This window comes from Heterodontus francisci, chromosome 9 (assembly GCF_036365525.1).
Source record: "Heterodontus francisci isolate sHetFra1 chromosome 9, sHetFra1.hap1, whole genome shotgun sequence".
Taxonomy (NCBI): Eukaryota; Metazoa; Chordata; class Chondrichthyes; order Heterodontiformes; family Heterodontidae; genus Heterodontus; species Heterodontus francisci.
In genome coordinates, this window is record NC_090379.1 from 8,451,836 (window position 1) to 8,467,399 (window position 15,564).

Sequence of the window (15,564 nt, forward strand, 5' to 3'; positions counted from 1 at the left end):
AAGGTATTGATGTAAAAAACTAACTGCTCGGTGATTGAGAACTAGCTGCAAGATAGTCACTTTGTTTCTCTCAGAACAACCACATTCTGAATTGCTCCACTGTTGTACGAATAAACCCTTTGGACTGCACAATATTAGCATCTGATCACCAAACGTGTTGCTGAAATGTGACATTGACAATAAAGATGTGAGATTTATCCAAGGCCTATACTGGGACCAAATAACGAGCATCAGGCTAGAAGAGGGACAATCAGATATGTTTCAAGTGAAGAGAGGAGTGTGACAAGGCTCCGTACTGTCCCGAAAATTGTTCAATCTGTACACAGAACCAATATTCAGAGAATTAGATGTACTTCCAGCTGTAAAAGTAAGAACATAAACTTGCGGTACGCTTATGACACAGCACTACTTGCAGAATCAGAAGAGGCCCTATAAAATATCATAGATCAGGCAAAATCTAGAAGTTCAGAATATGAACGGAGTTTGAACAGCCAAAAGACAAAAACAAAGGAATAAATTAGAAGAAACCGGGGTGAAGATTGAAGTGGATCGTGTCACACCGGAACAAGTAGATACGTTTAAAATAAGAACAAGAAGTGCTGGAAATACTCAACAGGTCTGGCAGCATCTGTGGAGAGAGAAGCAGAGTTAACGTTTCAGGTCAGTGACCCTTCATCAGAACTGGCAGAGGCTAGAAATGTCATAGGTTTTAAGCAAGTAAAGCTGAGGTGGGGCAAGAGATAACAAAAGAGAAGGTGTTGACAGGACAAGGTCACAGAGAATGACTGACTAGAAGGTCCTAGAACAAAGGCAAATGGTATGTTAATGGTGTGCTGAAAGACAAGGCGTTAGTACAGAGAGGGTGTTAATTGACAGAAAACTGAACAGCCTGGCCCCAAGCACAAACATGGAAAAAACAGTGGGTAGGCACAGTAGAAACAAACTAACCAAACTAAAGTAAAATAAACACATAAAAAAGAAAAAAGAAAAAGTAACTAAAAATTAAAAGGGGGGCCTGTCATGCTCTGAAATTATTGAACTCAATGTTCAGTCTGGCAGGCTGTAGCGTGTCTAAATTGGTAAATGAGATGCTGTTGCTCGAGCTTGCGTTGATGTTCACTGGAACACTGCCGCAATCCCAGGACAGAGATGTGGACATGAAAACAGGGGGGAGTGTTGAAATGGCCAGCAACCGGAAGCTTGGGGTCATGTTTTCGGACTGAGTGAAGGTGTTCCTCAAAGCGGTCACCCAATCTGCAGTTGGTCTCCCCAATGTAGAGGAGACCATATTGTGAGCAGCGAATACAGTATACTACATTGAAAGAAGTACAAGTAAATCACTGTTTCACCTGAAAGGAGTGTTTGGGGCCTTGGATAGTGAGGAGAGAGGAGGTAAATGGGCAGGTATTACACTTCCTGTGATTGCAGAGGAAGGTGCTGTGGGAAGGGGACAAGGTGGTGGGGGTAATGGAGGAGTGGACTAGGGAGTCGCGGAGGGAATGATCCCTTCGGAATGCTGACAGGGGAGGGGAGGGGAAGATGCGTTTGGTAGTGGCATCACGCTGGAGGTGGCGAAAATAGCGGAGGATGATCCTTTGGATGTGGAGGCTGGTCGAGTGGAAGGTGAGGACAAGGGGAACTCTGTTGCAGTTCTGGGAGGGAGAGGAAGGAGTGAGGGTAGAGATGCGGAAAATGGGCTGGACACAGTTGAGGGCCCTGTCAACCATAGTGGGGGGGAATCCTCGGTTGAGGAAAAAGGAAAACATATCAGAAGCACTGTCATGGAAGGTAGCATCATCAGAGCAGATGGGTCGGAGATGGAGAAACTGGGAGAATGGAATGGAGTCCTTACAGGAGGCAGGGTGTGAAGAAGTGTAGTCGAGGTAGCTGTGGGAGTCGGTGGGCTTATAGTGAATATTAGTAGACAGCATATCCCCAGAGATGGAGACAGAGAAGTTAAGGAAGGGAAGTGTCGGAGATGGACCATGTGAAGGTGAGAGAAGGTTGGAAATTAGAAGCAAAGTTAATAAAGTTTTCTAGTTCTGGGCGGGAGCAGGAAACGGCACCGATACAGTCATCAATGTACTGGAAAAAGAGTTGGGGGAGGGGGCCTGAGTAGGACTGGAACAAGGAATGTTTGACATATCCAACAAAAAGACAGACATAACTAGGACCCAAGCAGGTCTGTTTGTCTATTTAGGACAAGTAATAACAGATGATGGGAGATGTGATGCCAAAGTCAGAAGGAGGATAGAGAAGTAATTTTGCGAAGATGAAGCATGTTAATAAGAAAGCATAAGCTTTTAACAAGGAAAAAACCCTTAAGATGCTACATTCCATCCACTTTCCTGTATGCCTCAGAAACCTGGACAGTAAGTAAAGATCTGTGGAAGAAAATAGAGGCCTTTGAAATGTGGATGCTAAGACGTATGCTTAAAATTCCTTATACAGACTATAAGACAAATGAAGAGGTGCTTGATGTTTCAAGAGCAAAAAGGATTGTAAAAAGTGACGTCCAGAAAATAAAATATCAGTATTTCGGCCATTTGATCAGAGCTGAAAAGCTACAGAGATTTAAACTAGAGGGCAAAGTGGAGGGCAGCAGAAAGATAGATCGGTGTAGTTGGATGATGGATGTCACAGAGCGGTTGCTGCCAAGCTACAGTGGTTGTGCGAGGATGGCACAAGATAGACGAGCGTGACATACCATGACAGCAGATCTCCTGATTGGAGTAGCTACAAGCAGCAGCAGCAGATTGCAGAGTGAACCAGCTAGTTTGACTCTCAGTTGGTCTCTGGCATTGCCTCAGCTCAGGGTCTTAAGAAGACATAAAACGTATCTCCTTTCACAGCCACCCCATCAACCTTGCCATCTTGCATGACAGCTCCATTCCCATCGTCTTCATTAGAAGAGGCTACCTCTGATCACTTCCATGCATCCCTTACCACTTTCAAACCCACAACTGTGTAGCCTTTGGCTGTCTGTTCATCACATTGAACACTTGGATGGCAGCAGAAGCAATCATTCCTTCATCTCCACCTTTGATGCAGTTGTTCCCGGTAAAATCTTTACTCTCCGTCACCACGGTCTTTCTATTTAGTACGGTCCCCATCTTCACCTCAAGTTCAGGAGATGCAGACTTGAACTATCGTGGGTGTGAAACTGTATTTAACTATTAATCACAGATCTAGTTGGATCACATTAAACACTATCTGTTGTGCGATTGGTAAGTTTGTGTGAAGAACCCAATAACACAACACTATCAATCCCTGGTCTCCTCTGCTAAAACTGCTCACTATTCCAGGATCATCCTGGAATTCACAGGTAACCCCCTTTCCTCCACTATAAACAATCTTCTTAAATCCCTCTTCCTGCCGCCTCCCCCTACCATCCACCCCCACCCCCCAAACAACAACAAAAGCAAGGAGTTCATGAACTTTTCTGTCACAAAGATTGAGAACATCCATTCAGCTGCCTCTGAGGGTGGCGAGAGTGCAGGTAATACATATGTGCCCCTCTGCCTATCTGCACACCTTGCTTATCTCTATTTGTCAAATGTATTAATTGTATCCAGCAGAGCCTGCTCTCCAATTGTCTTGGATTTCCTTGCCATTGGATCAAGACCTCATTCTGTCCAAACCTTGTCACAGCGGTGTGCAACAGCCATCCCACGTTAAAAGAAATCATGCATAGGCATCTTCCACTCCTCAAATTAAGTTAGAAACCTGGAACATCAGAACCTCATGGACAACCCCAACAGTGACAGACCTGAGCGTCGCACTGTTATCATAGCTCGGGAACTCAGGTGCTATGATATCATTATCACTGCACTGAATGAGACACAGTGGACAGGAGAAGTCCAGCTTAAGGAACAAGGCAGCAGGTGCATCTTTTTATGGAAGGGTAATCTGGAGGAGGAACAAGGCTTTCATCGGTTGGGCTTTGCCATCAAAACAAGCTTGTTTTGCATTCAGTGACTCCCCCTCATGAACTTTGGCTCACGCCAACAAGAAATCAATTTACCACTGTCATCAGTGGATATGCTCCTACCCTCGACACACAAGGCAAGGCTAAAGAGTGATTCCACTTTGACCTTGAAGAATTCCTAACCTGAGTCCCAGCAGGGGACAAGCTGATTCTCCTTGGCGACTTCAGTGTCAGAGCCGGGAAGGACACGAACCTCTGGAAGCGTGTGATTTGCAAGGAAGGAATAGGGAAAGCAAACTCCAGTGGAGTCCTTTTCCCAATGAAATACTTAGAACATCAACTTGTCATAACCAACACCAGTTTGTCAGAAGCACAAGCACAAGACCTCGTGGCATCAGCGCCTGCTTGACTGCATTATCATCAAAGCAAAAGATCTCTGAGACATCTGCGTCATTCGCACACACAGGTGCCGAATGTCATGATGACTGATTGCGTGTGTGGGCTTGACTATTAGATACTATGCGGTACCTGCATAGATGAGAAACGGAAAAAACACTCTGTACTATACAAAGTCATCTGACCCGGGGGGAGTGCAAGGTCAGATAGCACATGCAGCAGCAGTAAGGAGCAGCCTCCATTAAGGCTTGTTAAATCTTTGTTAAAGTTAAATCTGTGACTTCAAGTGTGATTCTTTCAGTTTGAGATGTGACACCGGCAACTGCTGGACCAATCATCATCTAATTCGGCCTATCATTCTCTGTGAATATGCAAATCCTAAATAGCAATGGCAACATAAATACTGTCGCAACAAAATTAACGCTAAAGGTTTCAAGGATCCTGCAAAGACAGCTCTTCTCAGCCAACACCTTACAGGCAACTTCTCGACTCCCGGTCAAAAGGAGCCACAGTGCATCCACAGTGCTTGGCCCACTCCCAATTCCAATATAATTAGCACTTGTAGCAGTTCTTGGCTTCTCTACCAGGTTCGATGAGAATGACCAAGAGATACAGGAGCTAATTGAGCTCAAAGTGTTTGTAGACTGGAACATTACCAAGCTCCTAGAGAAAAGCAGGAGACCTATTGGTGTCTGAAGGCATCGATACAACAAAAAACAAATGGTGGGTGGAAAGAGCACAGGAGATCCAACAGTTTGTCGACAATCACAACATGCGTGGGTTCTTTAGGCTGTCAAAACCATCTACGGCCCAAATACTCAAGGACCCACCCTGCTGAGGACCAAGAACAAAGAGGCAATCAGCACCCACTGGAGGGAACATTTCGAAGAGCTCCTCCACTGAGACTCTGCCTTTGACCTGAGTGTCCTCAACTCCATCCTTCAGTATACTATCTGGGTCAGACTTGGTGCTACCCTAGAATGAATTTGAAAAAGCCATTCATCAGCTGGAAAATAACAAGGCCTCTAGAGCAGACAGAATCCCTGTCAAAATCCTAAAACACGGCAGAGATACATTCACAGCACAATTGCACACCTCATATACTTTACCTGGGAAGAAGAGCACTTAGCAGGGGATCACAGGGACACTGTAATTGTGACTATAGTATAATGTGCATAAGCTGTTGCTGGGTAGATTATGTATTGTGATGGAAATCACACCTGCAAAATGGAAACATATTAATTTTGTCATATGGAATGCTGCTTGAAGCTTTTTACTGTCCAGAAATTACTTCTTGAATAAACAGAACTGAACAGCTGGAAAAAATGGTTGTCCATTTGCATTCTGAGAAGACAAGGTCTGGCTGAGAGATGGATGAATAGAGAGACATTGGGGGTGTTCCCTGATTCAATTAACAAGATTGATTTTGTCAATAGGGGTAATCAAAAGACATTGACACCCCTTTGGCTTTGTAACAGCCAAACCCCACCTCTCACCGGGTTTGTCTGAAAAACTCTAAATTCCAACACCCCTCCAGGAACTGTGGTTTCAAGCAAAGAGATGGTCACATGATCTACCTGCTGGGGTAAGGCTGAAGTTTTTTGAATTGTGCCTCAGAGTGAACAAAAGACTGCAACTGGACTGGCCGAGAAAAGTCTCTCTCTCTCTCTCTCTGTCTCCCTCTCCAGCAAAGTCCCAGGGAAACCACGGTGGAAGCCTTTAAACCTGTTAGAAAGTGTCTGTAAATAGCTGGAAAATCAGACAAGAAGAAAAAGAAGTAGTTTTTTTAGCCCTCACATAGCTACCTTATTAGTGGTATTACTAAGCTACTATATTAGTATTACTAAGGTTTTAGTTGGAGTAATTTATTACTAATTACTAACTTGAAAGTGCTTCTTAGACAGAATGTGAAGCTGTGAGTTTAAATGAGGGAGTTCAGTGACAAGGGGAGGGAGGTGCTCCTTTGTCTCTTTTCTTTTTCTGCCTTTTCAGACTCCACTATTTGTTTCTTACTTTGGTAGAGGGGAAGAAGCTGATTGGCGAGCAACTGGTAAGTCATTCTACTTATTACACTAAAAATAATTAGTTTGTAAAGTTAAGGTATGGCAGAGCAGCTCGGCAGAGTGGAATGTATCTCCTGTGTCTGTGGGAAGTCGTGATCACACCATGTGTCCGAGACAAACACATCTGCAGGAAGTGTCACCAGATGCAGAAGTTTGAGCTCTGGGTTTCGGAACTCGAGCGGTGACTTGAGTCACTGTGGTGCATCCGCGAGGCAAAGAACTACATGGATAGCATGTTTAGGGAGGTGAAGGTTAAGAATGTGCAAGCTGAGAGGGAATGGGTGAATGCCAGGCAGTCTAAGAGAACCAGTCAGGTAGTGCAGGAGGCCCCTGAGTTGATCTTGCTTGAAAGCTGGTTTTCCATTTTGGATATTGGTGAGGGCAATGGTTCCTCAGAGGAGTGCAACAAGAGCCAAGTCTGTGGCACCACGGGTGGCTCAGCTGCACAGGAGGGGAAGAAAAAGAGTTGTGGCAGGGCAATAGTTTTAGGGGATTCGTTAGTTAGAGGAACAGATAGGTGTTTCTGCGGCCGCAGGCATGACACCAGGATGGTATGTTGCCTCCCTGGTGCCAGGGTCAAGGATGTCACAGAGCGGCTGCAGGAAATTCTTCTGGGGGAGGGTGAGCAGCTAGAGATTGTGGTCCACATTGGTAAGAAGAGGGTTGAGGTCCTGAAAGCAGAGTTTAAGGAGTTCGTAAAGAGATTAAAAAGCAGGACCTCAAAGCAGTCTTCTCTTCCTCTTCTTCTCTTCTTTGGCCTCCTTGTCTCGAGAGACAATGGGTAAGCACCTGCAGGTGGTCAGTGGTTTGTGAAGCCGCACCTGGAGTGGCTATAAAGGCCAATTCTAGAGTGACAGACTCTTCCACAGGTGCTGCAGATAAAATTGGTTGTCGGGGCTGTTACACAGTTGGCTCTCTCCTTGCGCTTCTGTCTTTTTTCCTGCCAACTGCTAAGTCTCTTCGACTCGCCACACTTTAGCCCCGCCTTTATGGCTGCCCACCAGCTCTGGCGAACGCTGGCAACTGACTCCCACGACTTGTGATCAGTGTCACAGGACTTCGTGTCGCGTTATCTCTGGATTATTCCCAGTGCAATGTGCTGGTGAACATAGGAATAGGAGGATTAAGTGATTTAACACGTGGCTGGAGAATTGCTGCAGGAGGGAGGGTATCAGATTTCTGAGGCATTGGAACCTGTTCTGGGGTAGGTGAGACCTGTTCAAGATGGACGGGTTGCACCTTAGCAGGATTGGGATTAACATGCTCGCAGGGAGATTTTCTAGTGTTGTTGGGGAAGGTTTAAACTAAATTGTCAGGGGGTTGAGAACCTAAGAGGGAGCTCAGATTGGAGGGAAGCAAAATTGATTACAGAAAGTAGAAAAGCAGTAAACGAAATTGGAAGGCAGGCGAGATGAAGGCAAACATCAAATAGGATTGGAATGAGGAATAATGTTAAAAAGACAAAGTTAAGGACATGCATGCAGCATTCGCAACAAGGTAGATGATTTGAAGGCACAAATAGAGGTAAATGGGTATGATTTAATTGCCACTACGGAGATGTGGTTACAGAGTGACCAGGACTGGGAACTGAATATTCAGGGATACTCGTCATTTAGGAGGGATAGGCGGAGGGGAAAAGGAGGTCGGGTAGCGCTGTTAGTAAGTGGTGAGATCCGTATGTTAGTGAGAGAGGATCTTAGATTGAAGAAGCAAGATGTAGAATCAGTTTGGGTGAAGCTATGAAACAGTAAGGGGCAGCAAACGTTGGTGGGAATTGTTTATAGGCCACCAAACTGTCGTGGTAATGTTGGGCACGGTATAAATCAGAAAATTAGAGCTGCATGTAGCATGGAAAATACAGTAATAATGGGTGACCTCAATTTACATGTAGATTGGGTAAACCTAATTAGCACTAATGCTCTGGAGGATGAATTCCTGGAGTGTGTAAAAGATGGGTTTCTGGAGCAGAATGTTGAAGAGCCAACTAGGGATCAGGCTATTTTAGATTTAGTAATATGTAATGAGAAAGGGCTAATTAATAACCTTGCTGTAAAGGAGCCATTAGCAAATACTGACCACAATATGCTAGAATTCTACATCAAATTTGAAAGAGACCTAGTTCATTCTGAAACTAGGGTCCTATATCTGAACAAAGGAAACTATGAAGGAATGAGGGGCAAATTGACTATGGTGGATTGGGAAAACACACTAAAAGATTTGACAGTAGACAGGAAATGACTAGTATTTAAAGAACTATTACACGGTTTACAACAAATATACATTCCTCTAAGACACAAAAACCCAACAGAAAAGGTGAATCAACCGGGGCTAACAAAAGAAGTTAAAGATTGCATTAGGTCAAAGGAAGTGATTTATAAGGTCGCCAGAAAAAGTAGTAAACCCGAGGATTGGAAGCAATTTAGAGTCCAACAGAGGAGGACCAAGATACTGTGTTAAACAGCCTTTCCAATGGCCCTCATGTTCACAACTTCTACACCCTGCTGTGTTCCAGACATTGGCAAATCCCCCGTGCCCTCCTATTGAAACCTAAAAACTGCTCCTGTCAACCCTTTCAATGAGCTCCTCAATGAGCTTAACAGCTAACTAATTGGAAGCATGCGGTCTTCCTGCTTCCTCCCTTCCAGTGTTCCTTTAACAATTGCTTTGTGTTCCTGAAATGGCGGACCCCAGTGTAGGTCTCCAAGAATACGATTTTCAAATCTCGCATGCACTCACTCCCACACCCACCACCATTTCAAAATTCAGCCCCATGACTCCGTTAGATTTAGCATAGTTATGGGAAAGGACATAGATAGACCAAGAGTAAAAGCTAGTCTCAGCAGTGGCGACTATGGTGCTAACATCAATTGTCGTAAAAACCCATTTGGTTCACTAATGCCCGTTAGGGAAGGAAATCTGCTATTCTACCTGTTCTGGCCTATATATAGTTACAGACCCACAACATTGTGGTTGACTCTTAACTGCCCTCTGAAATGGCCTAGCAAGTCAGTTGTACAAAACTGTTACACAAAACCTGAAAAGGAATAAAAATGGACGGAACACTCAGCATTGACTTAGGCACCGGAAACAACAATGGCAAACCCAGCCGCGGCAACCCTGCAAAGTCCGCCTTACTAACATCTGGGGGCTTGTGCCAAAATTGGGAGAGCTGTCCCACAGACCAGTCATGCAGCAGCCTAACTTAGACATACTTATGGAAGCATACCTTACATCCAATGTCCCAGACACCGCTATCAGCATTGCTGGGAAGTTCTGCCCCACCAGCAGGCTAGACTCACCAGAGGTGTCATAGTCATAGAGTCATAGAGTTATACAGCACTGAAACAGGCACTTCGGCCCATCGTGTCCGCGCCAGCCATCAAGCCTATCTATTCTAATCCCATTTTTCAGTACTTAGTCATAGCCTTGTATACGATGGCGTTTCAAGTGCTCATCTAAATACTTTTTAAATGTTGTGAAGGTTCCTGCCTCTACCACCTCTTCAGGCAGTGTGTTCCAGATTTCAACCACCCTCTGGGTGAAAACATTTTTCCTCAAATCCCCTCTAAACCTCCTGCCCCTTACCTTAAATCTATACTCCCTGGTTATTGACACCTCCGCTAAGGGAAAAAGTTTCTTCCTATCTACCCTATCTATGCCCCTCATAATTTTGTATACCTCAATCAGGTCCCCCCTCAACCTTCTCTGTTCTAAGGAAAACAACCCTAGACTATCCAGTCTCTCTTCATAGCTGAAATGCTCCAGCCCAGGCAACATCCTGGTGAATCTCCTCTGCACCCTCTCCAGTACAATCGCATTCTTCCTATAGTGTGGCGACCAGAATTGTACACAGTACTCCAGCTGTGAGGAGTTATACAGCTCCATCATAACCTCCCTGCTCTTATATTCTATGCCTCGGCTAATAAAGGCAAGTATCCCATATGCCTTCCTAACCACCTTATCTACCTGCGTTGCTGCCTTCAGTGATCTATGGACAAGTACACCAAGGTCCCTCTGACCTTCTGTACTTCCTAGGGCCCTACCATCCATTGTATATTCCCTTGCCTTGATGTCCTCCAAAAATGCATCACGTCACACTTCTCAGGATTAAATTCCATTTGCCACTGCTCTGCCCATCTTACCAGCTCATCTATATCGTCCTGTAATCTAAGGCTTTCCTCCTCACTATTTACGAAACCAGCAATTTTCGTGTCATCTGCGAACTTGCTGATCATACCTCCAATATTCACATCTGAATCATTAATGTACACTACAAACAGCAAGGGTCCCAGCACTGATACCTGCGGTACATCACTGGTCACAGGCTTCCTGTGCCAGCACAATGCTTTACAGTCGGGAGGAAGTTGCCCTGGGAGTCCTCAACATTGACTCCAGACCCCATAAAGTCTCATGGAATCAGGTCAAACCTGGACAAGGAAACCTCCTGATTACCACCGATGGCCCTGCCTGAGCTGCTGAATCAGTACGACTCCATGTTGAACAGCATTTGAAGAAGCACTGAGGGTGGCAAGGGCACAGAATGTACTCTGGATAGAGGACTTCAATGTCCATCACCAAGAATGACTACTGACTGAGCTGGCCGAGTCCTGAAGAACACATCTGCGAGACTGAGCCTGCAGCAGGTAGTGAGGGAACCAACTAGAGGGGAAAATCTTGTGACCTTGTCGTCACCAATCTACCTCTTGCAGATGCATCTGTCCATGATAGTATTTGTAGGAACGACCACAGCACAATTCTTGTGAAAATAAAGTCCCCTCTTCACAAGTGGATGATTGGACCAGTGTGAATGAATTGAGGATTCAAACGCATGTCACACAGAAGCATGATAGTTACGATTTCAGCTTTCTCAAATTTGCAAAAGAAAATCAGACATCTGGAAGGTATTGGAATAAAATAAGAATTGGAAACAGAAATGTGACAGTGTTATAGTCAATGTTAATGAGGCACTGCTTGGGTGGTTTCATCACAAAAGCACTGAGAAAATCCCAATCGAGTGCTGCCTATTGAAAGCTAAAGCTTAATGAGCTTGTCAATGGTGGATGATTGTCAGGGGGAGGCGGTGGCATACTGGTCTTGTCACTGGACTAGTAACCCAGAGACCCAGGGTATTTCTCTGGGGACATGGGTTCGAATCCCACCACAGCAGAAGGTGGAATTTGAATTCAATTAATAAATCTGGAATTAAAAGCTAATCTAATGATGGCCATGAAACCATTGTCGATTGTTGTAAAAAACCCATCTGGTTCACTAATATCCTTTAGGGAAATCTGCTGTCCTGGTCTGGCCTACATGTGACTCCAGATCCACAGCAATGCCCTTGAAATGGCCTAGCAAGCCACTCAGTTCAAGGGCAATTAGGGATGGGCAATAAATGCTGGCCTGGACTGTGACACCCACATCCCACGAAAGAATTAAAAAAAAATGTTACAGAAATTATACCCCCTCTAAAATACTCAAACAGAGGCTGTAAATGAAGATGTGCCAGAACTGAAATTCTCAAAAGCTAGAGAGAGGTAGATTCTGCAGTGTGCATTGTGCATCAGTTTATTGAGTCAAAAGATCATGGGAAAGGGTGGAGAGACCAGGAGGCCTCACAGAAGAAGGTGCGGCAAGATGGCAGAAACTACAGAAAGACAAAAGTTGAGGGATCGAATGGAAGGGTAACTAGAGGAGTTTGGTTGAGGTAGAAAGGGGAAGGTCGAACCAATGGAGACAGCTGAAAGAATGGTTTCAATCTCAGCCGTAGGTGACTGATTTTAAAAGCCAGGCAGAAGTGGTAGAACAGATATAAGTTAGCATCGAAAAAGGCCAAAGCACAAAAAACATGCAAAATATTACAAAAATTCTTTAGACACAGGTTAATAGAAAAGCTTTAAAAAGGACAAGCAAAACATTTTGTACGTATTTAAATATGAAGGAAAGCAAGCCTATTCTTCCCAGTTCCCAAACTATCAAACTACTGACTTTGCTGAACAAGGCTAAGGAATGCAAACCTTCGCTGTTTGGAGCAATTAGCCTGATGGCTACATACAGTCATCATGAAACAGTTTCGAATCCCATCCAGATATATCTTTGATAAATGATGAAAAGAATACTGGCATTTATATCATGCCTTATTGCATCAAAACATTCCAAAACATTTTACATTGCAGTGACTGTCATAATGGACCCTCCTTTTAACAGTGAGGTGAAGGACCAGTTAATCAGTTTTCGGTGGTCATCAGGAGGGAAGGACTGGAGGACTGATCAGGAAAGATTTGCTACACTTCTTTGAGAAGAGCCATGTGATCTCTAAGATCCACCCAAATCGAACCTCGATATCATGTCTCACCTGAAAGACAACACCCTCAATAGTATGAGAGAGAGAGAGATGGTGATAGTGTAGGAGAGGCTGTAATCAGCCAAAGAAGCTAGTAAAATTCGGGATGTGGAAGCCCTGCTGATCTTAACAGCATGGCTTTATTTAAACAAAATGCTGAAAAAAAGTGAGGTTTATTCACCCACAGTAGTTGTGGCTTGTAGCGTAGCAATCAACATGACAGTAACAGGAATTCCTTTTTAGCCTGCACCTTACTCTTAGTTCATTCCTCTCCAAACCCCTCTCTCCAACTGAATTACTTCTGTTTTTTATCCTTACAGGTTTTGAGCTGTTCATAATTAAAGTCAACTATTTCCTGAAGGTATACTGCCTTTCCAGAACTGGCATGACATGTCCTTGTGTAGCGTGCAGCTCACAGCCAAAGCCATTGCGAATCTTAGAAATGTGATGCTTGTCCCCGACCGCACTCGTGGTGTCTCAGGCACGTGGAACACTCCCATCCGAGCTGAACCCATTCGGCCAGGATTCCTCATTGGTGCCGGCCCCCAAAATCTCACTTGGGAGTCTCAGGCCCACATCCTGAGCCATCTCTCCACTCTGCACAGAGGGGTTTCCTGTATCGGTTGCTTTTGCACACCCTTCACTTCCTCACTGTCACCGGTTGCCCAGACAGGCCGTAGAGCTCTGCCCTGCTGTCTGGAGGAAGCAGGGACCCCCAGTAGGTGGCACTCTATGCGGGAGTCCTCCCTTTGTCAATCAAGGATTTGGCGTGGAAGAATGTTTCACATGGCAGTCCCGTGCAATAAGATGTTAAGTAGGTTCACTGACTCCCGGGCTGCCTGTAATTTCTGCAGCTTGGAGGAGTCTGTGTTTCACATTTATGTAGAACGTGCAAGGTTGCATCCCCTATTTGATTATCTGAGGGGGCTGCTCCTAAAGTTCTGGCTGCACTTCAGTCCCACACAGATTGGAGGACCTTCGTGTGGGACTGCTCCTGGGCCCGGCCAAGGTAGCCATCAACAGGTCCAGACAGCAGGCTTGAGGTGGTCATTCAACCAGTCTGCCTGCCTCTCTTCCCTGTGTCCGTGCCAGGGTGTTCCTGGAGAGGGAGCATGCGGTGTCCACCAATACGCTGAAGGTGGGCACAGTCCCTCCTATTAAGTAATTACAGGTTTTCAAAAGAGGAATACCACCTTACCTTGGTTACTCTGACATATTTTATACAAGTTTTTAAAGTTGTACCCCAGTTGCAAACACATAGCTCTTAAAAGCCTGTGGCCCACATATTTGCCGTCTCTCAGCCTGTTACATAATGCTGCTAAATCCCAAAATGCTAATGCTGCCATTGGCCACTTTGCACCCCCTTTGTCATGTTCCTGTCTATCAGCCTCCTCCCCTGCTCATTGTAACCAATTTTACATGCTCAAATAAGCCTGCAACACTTTCTCCCATCAACAAACGGTTCCCATCTTCATGTTAAAGCACTTTCATATCATTTTTCTGCTTAAAATGAATGGACGGAAAAAAGAGCACTGGTTGGGGTGAACAATTTTCTGATATGCACTCCCAGCATGGCAGAAGTGCAAATGGGGAATATTTTAAGCACTTTGAGATGTTTACTGAAATAAGTCTTTCTTTAATAAACATATTTAATTATGCTTTCAGGGGTTGTGAGCATCACTGGCTAGGTCAGCATTTGTTGCCCATCCCTAATTGCCCTTGAGAAGGTGGTGGTGAGCCACTTTCTTGAACCGCTGCAGTCCATGTGGTGTAGCCACACCCACAATGCTGTTAGGAAGAGAGTACCAGGTTTTTGACCCAGAAACAGTGAAGGAACGGTGATATAGTTCCAAGTCAGGATGGTGTGTGGCGTGGAGGGGAACATGCAGATAGTGTTGTTGTGTATGTAGATATCACTTTCAGAGTCTATGTCATGTGGTTAACAGTTCCCTACATTGCAAGAGTGTATGTATTTTGTGGAGCATTGTTCTTTCTCCAGGGGATCTTTGTGTGTGTGTCTGGTTGGAGCTGGTTATGTAAACTGTCCTGGAAGCCACCTACAGCCTGTGCTCTATGTCATTCTTGTTAAGATAACAGTGGGGGAGACACAGGCGATGAGGACTGAGCCACCGTGGACGGGAGTTGTGATCGCGCAGGGAGGATCAGACAACATAGTAAACATCGTGTATGGAAAGTCACAAAGGAATTTGCAGAACATGTGTTGGTTCAAATCAATTACTTGTAGATAGTGCTCAAAAAGTGGACACATTGGGAGGAAATGACGAAGCCTAAGAAAAGATTCACAGACACAATGGAACCATACAATTAATCAGAGGCAAAGACAGAGTAAACAAAGGCACAGTACAAATAAAAACGTTCACAAATTAGATGACTGTACATGTGGTAGTGAGAGTGAGAATGATGATACAGATGAATATACCTACACTGTGTTGAAGTTGTATAATGATGATAAATTTTAACAAAGGGCAATAGTAGCTTCAATAGAGAAAGAGTGTAGGATTATTACCATGGAAGTTAATACTGGGTCCTTCTATGAAGCCAGCTTAGCTCATTTACCTGTATTAGAGGCAGATCAGTCATTTGTCAGTTTCTCAGGGGGAAAGCATCAAGCCCACTGGAAAAGTAAAGGTGAAGGCTAGAAATGCTAACTTTAAAGTTTAGTGAATGCAAAGTGCATATTAATGGGTCGAGATAGGTTGGAAGTAATTCCTTTGAAGTGGGAGTCTCTAGTCAGGTCAGTAGATCAGAAATCTACAGTGAAGGGAGAAGTACATAGGCTTAGTGAGTATGTGTTGGGGAAAGACTCAAAGTTGTTC